Raw genomic sequence first — 7,798 nt, forward strand, 5'->3', positions numbered from 1 at the left:
GGAGGAATACTGTTAGTTCTGGGGTTCAGAAGGATTTATTTTGGAAATTCACGATGTAGTGTTCTAAAAAAAAACCAAAAACTTGGCTTTTTGTTCATATACAGCTGGATTACTGAACAGATGGAGTGATTACCAAAAGTTCTGGGATATAACATAAAAAACATGGGGTTGATAGTCGCAGATCAAGATTTACGAAATATTTGCTTTCAAACTAAACTTTTGAAAAATCACAGAAATTGACATTTATTTTGGCTGTTCTTGGGATAAGTAGGAATTTTTGGAAGAAATTAAACGAAAAACAAATTCTCGAGATCGAAATCAACAATAGCATCTGATCAAGATTGTGGAAATATTCGGTATAAACTAAAAGTTGTAAAAATTCCAAAAAGTGGCATATTTTACTTTGATGATACTGGAAAAGTAGTGATAGTAGGACTTTTTAGCTTTCAACTTAAGCTATGGTCGTTCAAACTCGAACTCCAGCTCCTCAACATTTTTTTGAATGATCGACTTCAGATGCATGGTTTTGTCTAAATAATTTTGAAGATTTTCGTCATTCAGTGGGAAAATTAAGGAAAATGACACAGTTTAAAGTTTTAAATTAAATACTTTATTTATAAAGTTATAATAATATGTAATTTATAAAACAAAATAACAAAATTTATGTACAAACAAAATGGATACATGAAATATCTAGTCTAAAACGAATATATAATCCAATAGGTTACTCCTGTGGTCGATGTCTCCTTATTATTGTCCGTCTGAGCCTCAAATTCCCAGAAATAATTCCTGGGAGGTGCCTGGATCCGACTCCTCTGACTGTCATTATTTTCGTCAAATCTTCGGGCTTTTCGAAATTTTTGACGAAATTTCTGTATTCCCTGCAGGTGGAATCGAGTTCCTCTTCTGGAAAAGTCTGCTCAGTGCGGGTTGGCGATGAACATCTCTGTAGAGCCATGGTTTGGAAATATCTGAAAAAGGCAACAAGAATTAGAAACAATTTATATAAATAAATGAAGGGTATACTTACAGTCTTGTGGTGTTGAAAGTGTCTGCTATGTTAGCGCTGTAACGTCAACATTAAGACTGAGGATCGTGGGTTTGTTTCGCCCTTATATACAGGCTGCAGCACCCCTACCCTATCCCCCCCCCACCCCCAAAAGGTTGCCGAATAAGATCGGGGTGCTACACTTTGCACAGTTTGGGTGAAGCGTTTTAGGAAATCTTTCTTTTTGTATTGTCGTTTAAATGACAATCAAGTTTTAAAAAAATCGGTTCAATTTTTTGAAAATAGAATTTTAATTTTTTCAAAAATGACGAACATCTAATGTCAAATTTCTTGGCGAAGTAGAGGTAGATCTCGATGAGCTGAACCAAAAAACACAGCATATTTACGGTCACGCAGCAAGATTTTGGGAATATGTATTCGTTTTCAAATTGAAATTTTTAAAATGACCATACTGGCTTTTAATGAATTTGTAAGGAGGCAAAATTTTCTAACTAAATATTTTTATCCCTTTCAAAACATAATGACATCATCTCAAAAATTATTAAGTGAGAGTTGCTTATAATTTTGATTGGATGGTTTTTATTTTTTTTACAGTGGTTTAAAAAAATTTTATAGATAAAGGGTGTGGTAATATATTATTGTGCTAAGCCGATTTTACGATAACGCAGGTAAAATTGGAAATCCCGCTGGATGTTTATGGGGTGATTACACCATACAGTAATAACATCTTTATTGTTCAGAATTGATAAATATATGTCTATGACAGTCAAAACAATAGTCACAAACAATTTAATTATAAATCAAATTTATATGTTCACTGAGAAAATTTTGTAACTGTTCACTTCTGAATTGACATTTTTAAAACACGTCAAAAAGTAACATATTTTATTTTGGCGATTCTAGAAATAAGACGAATTTTTGAAGAAATGAAACACAAAACAAGTTTGGAAGTCGAAATAATAATAGCATATCTTTTGGAAACTTTGAAAAGTCAAAAATTTCATACAGCGACTTGGAAAAACTGAAATTTGGGCAAAGCTGCCAAAAAATCCACCAAAAATTGTGGGATATTACTATCGATAACTTGAATCAAAAAACATGGCATTGATGGTCGCAGATTAAGATTTACGAAATATTTGCTTTCAAATTCAAGTTTAGAAAAATCACAAAAATTGACATTTAGTTTGACTGTTCTGGGGATGAATTGGAATGTTAGAAGAAATTAAACCAAAAACAAATTATCGAGATCGAAATCAACACTAGCAGCGGATCAAGATTGTGGAAATATTCGGTATAAACTAAAAGTTGTAAAAATTCCAAAATGTGCCATATTTTACTTTGGTGATTCTGGAAAAAGTAGTGGCAGTAGGACTTTTTAACGTTGAACTTAAGCTCTGCTCGTTCAAACTCGAATTCTAGCTCTTCAACATTTTTTGAATGGTCGACTTCAGATGCGCGCTTTTGTCTAAATAATTTTGAAGATTTTCGTCATTCAGTGGGAAAATTAAGGAAAATGACACAGTTTAAAATTTTAATTTAAATAATTTAATTTATAATGTTATAATAATATGTAATTTATAAAACAAAATAACAAAATTTATGTACAAACAAAATGGATACATGAAATATCTGTCTAAAACGAATATATAATCCAATAGGTTACTCCTGTGGTCGATGTCTCCTTATTAGCGTCCGTCTGAGCCTCAAGTTCCCAGAAATAATTCCTGGGAGGTGCCTGGATCCGACTCCTCTGACTGTCATTATTTTCGTCAAATCTTCTGGCTTTTCGAAATTTTTGACGAAATTTCTGTATTCCCTGCAGGTAGAATCGGGTTCCTCTTCTGGGAAACTCTCCACAGTGCGGGTTGGCGATGAACATCTCTGTAGAGCCATGGTTTGGAAATATCTGAAAAAAGAAACAAAAATTAGAAACAATTTATATAAATAAATGAAGGGTATACTTACAGTCTTGTGGTGATGAAAGTGTCTGTTATGTTAGCGCTGTAACGTCAACATTAAGACTGAGGATCGTGGGTTTGTTTCGCTCTTATATACAGGCTGCAGTACCCCTACCCTATTCCTCCCCACCCCACCAGGTTGCCGAATAAGATCGGGGTGCTACACTTTCCACAGTTTGGGTGAAGCGTTTTAGGAAATATTTCTTTTTGTATTGTCGTTTAAATGACAATCAAGTTTTAAAAAAATCCTTTCAATTTTTTGACAATGGAATTTTAATTTTTTCAAAAATGATGAACAGCGAATGTCAAATTTCTTGGCGAAGTAGAGGTAGATCTCGATGAACTGAACCAAAAAACACAGCATATTTATGGTCACGCAGCAAGATTTTGTGAATTTGTATTCGTTTTCAAATTGAAATTTTTAAAATCACCATATTTGCTTTTAGTGGATGTGTAAGGAGGCAAAATTTTCTAACTAAATTCTTTTATCTCTTCCAAAACATGATGACATCATCTCAAAAATTATTAAGTGGGAGTTGCTTATAATTTTGATTGGATGGTTTTTATTTTTTTACAGTGGTTTAAAAAAATTTTATAGACAAAGGGTGTGGTAATATATTGTTGTGCTAAGCCGATTTTACGATAACGCAGGTAAAATTGGAAATCCCGCTGGATGTTTATGGGGTGATTACACCATAGAGTAATAACATCTGTATTGTCCAGAATTGATAAATATACTGGCCGCAAGTGAAATCCGAACACCCACAAAATAGGAATTTTTGTTAACAAAGTTTTGTAGAAAGGGAGAATAATACTTAATTAAGGTAAAATAAACAAAAACCATCTAAAACAAAACATAACTTTGAAAAAAACTAATAATGTGTGGGACCGCCACGTAGGCGAATGCACTCCTGCAGTCGACGAGGGATGCTATCAATTTGGTTGTTGATGTACTCTAGAGGTACAGCATCCCAAGCATCTTCAACTGCATGACGCAGTTCATCCAAAGTCGACGGGGGCTGTGGTAAATTTTGGATATGACTACCCATCCAATCCCACACTTTTTCAATGGGCGATAAATCCGGTGATCGAGGTGGCCAGGGTAAGGTGGGGATACGTTCCTCTTCTAAGAACCCCATAGAAGTTCGTGCAATATGAGGGCGGGCGTTATCTTGCTGAAAAACGCCTTCTTCAATCCCCCTTACATACGGAAGAACAACCGGCCTTAGCACAACATCGACATAACGCACGGCTGTCATTGTGCCACGGATTACAATTAGAGGAGATTTGCTACCAAAAGCAATAGCTCCCCAAACCATAAGCCCTATGGTACGGTGGATGTGACGCTCCACAGCAAATGCTAGATGACGCCGTTCTCCTCGTCGTCGCCTGACTCGCCCTCTACCATCATGACCGCCCAAACAAAATCGCGATTCGTCAGAAAAGGCAATGTGATGCCATTCATCGCCCCAGTTCCTGCGTTCGTTGCTCCAGTCCAGACGTTGACGACGATGTTGAGGTGCTAAGGGGAGGACGAGACGCGGACGGTAAGAAGTTAGGCCCATTAAGCGTAATCTGTGATAAACGGTCCTAAGTTGAATGGGCCTTCCTACTGTTGCCAACCAAGCATCAGCAACTGACCGAGTAGACCTTTGCCTGTCTCTTAGGGCCATTAATTGAAGAAGGCGATCTTGCCGCGGAGTAGTCCTTCTGGAAGGTCCTGTGCCTCGAGCTCGCTGTGTTCGTCCTCCCTCAGACCAGGCTCGCCAAGCTGCCACCACGGTAGTTACACTGCGCCCCACAGCTGCAGCGACTGCACGGTATGAAGTACCACGTTCCCGCTGCCCCACAATACGGCCTCGTTCAAATGGGGTTAATTGCGTAAAGTTTGGCTCTTGTCGCCTGCGGGGCATGATTGCAACAAACTTATGTCAAAACAGACGATTTGCAGTCATTGCCGCCTATCAGTTTGCACAAAAGTTAAATTTCTTTTTCACATGTTAAAAAGATAATTGGTTTAAAAAAAACTGTAAACATTCTCCGAATCCAATGAAATTGTAATCGTTTGTTAGGGACGGTGTCCCCAATATTTCACCAAAATTTCATTTTCATAAAATCATTTTTTCGGGGTGTTCGGATTTCACTTGCGGCCAGTATATATGTCTATTACAGAAAAAACAATAGTCACAAACAATTTAATTATAAATCAAATTTATATGTTAATGAGAAAGTCAAGATTGTGGAAATATTCGGTATAAACTAGAAGTTGTAAAAATTCCGAAAAGTGCCATATTTTACTTGGGTGATTCTGGAAAAAGTAGTGGCAGTAGGACTTTTTAGCGTTGAACTTAAGCTCTGCTCATTCAAACTCGAATTCCAGCTCCTCAACATTTTTTGAATGGTTGACTTCAGATGCGCGCTTTTGTCTAAATAATTTTGCAGATTTTCGTCATTCAGTGGGAAAATTAAGGAAAATGACACAGTTTAAAATTTTAAATTGAATAATTTAATTTATAATGTTATAATAATATGTAATTTATAAAACAAAATAACAAAATTTATGTACAAACAAAATGGATACATGAAATATCAAGTCTAAAACGAATACATAATCCAATAGGTTACTCCTGTGGTCGATGTCTCCTTATTAGTGTCCGTCTGAGCCTCAAATTCCCAGAAATAATTCCTGGGAGGTGCCTGGATCCGACTCCTCTGACTGTCATTATTTTCGTCAAATCTTCTGGCTTTTCGAAATTTTTGACGAAATTTCTGTATTCCCTGCAGGTGGAATCGAGTTCCTCTTCTGGGAAAGTCTCCTCAGTGCGGGCTGGTGATGAACATCTCTGTAGAGCCATGGTTTGGAAATTTCTGAAAAAGGAAACAAGAATTAGAAACAATTTATATAAATAAATGAAGGGTATACTTACAGTCTTGTGGTGATGAAAGTGTGTACATGCTGCAGTACCCCTACTCTATTCCCCCCCGCCTTCCACCAGGTTGCCGAATAAGATCGGGGTGCTACACTTTCCACAGTTTGGGTGTCACGCAAATAAATTTATTCAAGCGTTCTTGGTTACAGTGTTTCCTTAAGATATATTACATGTCAATGGGGCGCTGCTGAGGCTTAGGGCCTTTTCAGCGCTGGGCTAATTTAACAATTGTTGGGTTTGAATTTAACTAACTAGTGCTTAAGATATTTCGGTGTGAAGTCCAGAACGCGGTGTCGTCGGCGAACATCCTCGTCTTGGTTCTGGGGGTGTCTACAAAGGCAAAGTCACTGCAGTATACGGAGTACAGAATGGGTGAAAGTACGGAGCCCTGTGGGACTCCGGCATGGATGTTTACAGGATCTGAGAAGGTGTTCTGTATTTTGATTCTGCAGGATCGGTTTTGTAGGAATGAGTCAATGAGGGTTATGAATTGGGGTTTACTCGAAGTTTGATAAGTTTGTGGATGAGTCCGTCGTGCCAGACCTTATCGAATGCTCGCTCTATGTCCAGGAAGACTGCGATTGTGCACTCTTTGAGGTTAGCAAAACGGGTGGAATCGGTGTGGAGCTCTAGTGTGGGGTTCATTGAGGAATGTTGCGAGCGAAATCCGAATTGTTGTGACGGGATAATGTGGTTTATTTCCAGGAAGTCTTTTATTCGGTTGGTAAGGATTTTTTCGGTTATATTTAAGAGAGAGATGGGGCGGGGTAGGAGAGCGGGCTATGGAGATTTTTTCCCGGTTTGGGGATAATAATGGTGGAGGCTTGCTTCCATGAGGTCGGAAAGTATGAAGCGTTTAGACAGTTGTTGTAGATAGTTGTCAGGGCTTGGGTGGCTGTTGACGGAAGGTTTTTTAATAGTATCGCCTTGATTTGATCTGGCCCTGGGGCTTTGGAGTTTTTTAGGTTTTTGATACAGGATGCAACTTCGTGGCGGGGGATTTATTTGTCAAGTCATTGTCATTGTCGGGTACATGCATGTTAAGGAGGGCTAGGGGATGAAAGGGTTGTTCGCGGAACTCTTGCACTTCGTGGGAGACGAAGTCGAAAAAGTCATGATCGAAGTTTGGGTTTTGGGGAATTTCGTGTATTTCTTGAAGTGTTTGAGCGAAGGTGTTGCTCTTTTCTTCGGGAGTGGAGAGAAAGGATCCCTTTTGGAGTAGATGTGTTGTTGTTTGTGTTTTTTGTCCGGTGATTGTTTTGAATTTGTCCCAAAATTTTTTACCGTCACGGTAGTCTAATTTTTCGCAAGTGTTGGACCACTGGCTTTCCCGGTATTGATTAATAACGAGTCTGATTTGGGCATTTAGTCCGTTGAAAATAAGTTTTAATTGAGGATTACGGGTTCGCGTGATTTCTCTGTAAAGGGCAGTATACGATAAGGTTCCAAATTCGGCCTGGCATTAATTACGGTTATATCTACACCTAATGAAGCAACTTGGCTCCAATGATTAATTTAAACCAAAACATCTAAAATAAACTCAAATTCTACGATTTACATCAACAAAAAAAAAAGAAAAATATATCAAAAATTCATTGAAGTCTGTACCGGTTTCGTGAAACTCCAGCATTTAAATACTTGCATTTTCACAACATTTTCAAACATGGGACTGACTATGCTAAGATCATTTAGGACAACACATGACAAAAAATTAATAATCTAAAACCTCCCGTTTTGGAGATCCAGAAGGTGGGAACTCTGGAATAAGTCTTTCTGAAAGAAGTGACTGCATATTCGCAGCATGATTTATATTTGCACACATGTTGCTGAGACAAGTTGGAATAACACATGAAAAAATTGAGGATTAGCCCTCTCTTGTTTTTAGAGATCCAGAGGGTGGT

The 7,798-nt window shown here is 37.8% G+C and overlaps 2 long non-coding RNA genes across 2 annotated transcripts; both read right to left on the reverse strand.

Moving 5' to 3' along the window:
- Window positions 1–594: 594 nt before the first annotated feature.
- On the reverse strand, window positions 595–1,073 carry LOC135122820 (uncharacterized). Its single transcript, XR_010279466.1, has 2 exons — window positions 1,031–1,073; window positions 595–971 (listed from the first exon to the last, which is right to left on the reverse strand). It is a non-coding gene; the product is annotated as an uncharacterized LOC135122820 (long non-coding RNA).
- A 1,465-nt stretch (window positions 1,074–2,538) lies between these two features.
- Window positions 2,539–3,015, reverse strand: LOC135122818 (uncharacterized). Its single transcript, XR_010279465.1, has 2 exons — window positions 2,975–3,015; window positions 2,539–2,915 (listed from the first exon to the last, which is right to left on the reverse strand). It is a non-coding gene; the product is annotated as an uncharacterized LOC135122818 (long non-coding RNA).
- Between the last annotated feature and the right edge of the window lie 4,783 nt (window positions 3,016–7,798).

The sequence above is a fragment of the Zophobas morio genome, unplaced genomic scaffold (assembly GCF_036711695.1).
Source record: "Zophobas morio isolate AGI-343-1 ecotype UQ-CSIRO unplaced genomic scaffold, CSIRO_AGI_Zmor_V1 ptg000005l, whole genome shotgun sequence".
NCBI lineage: Eukaryota > Metazoa > Arthropoda > Insecta > Coleoptera > Tenebrionidae > Zophobas > Zophobas morio.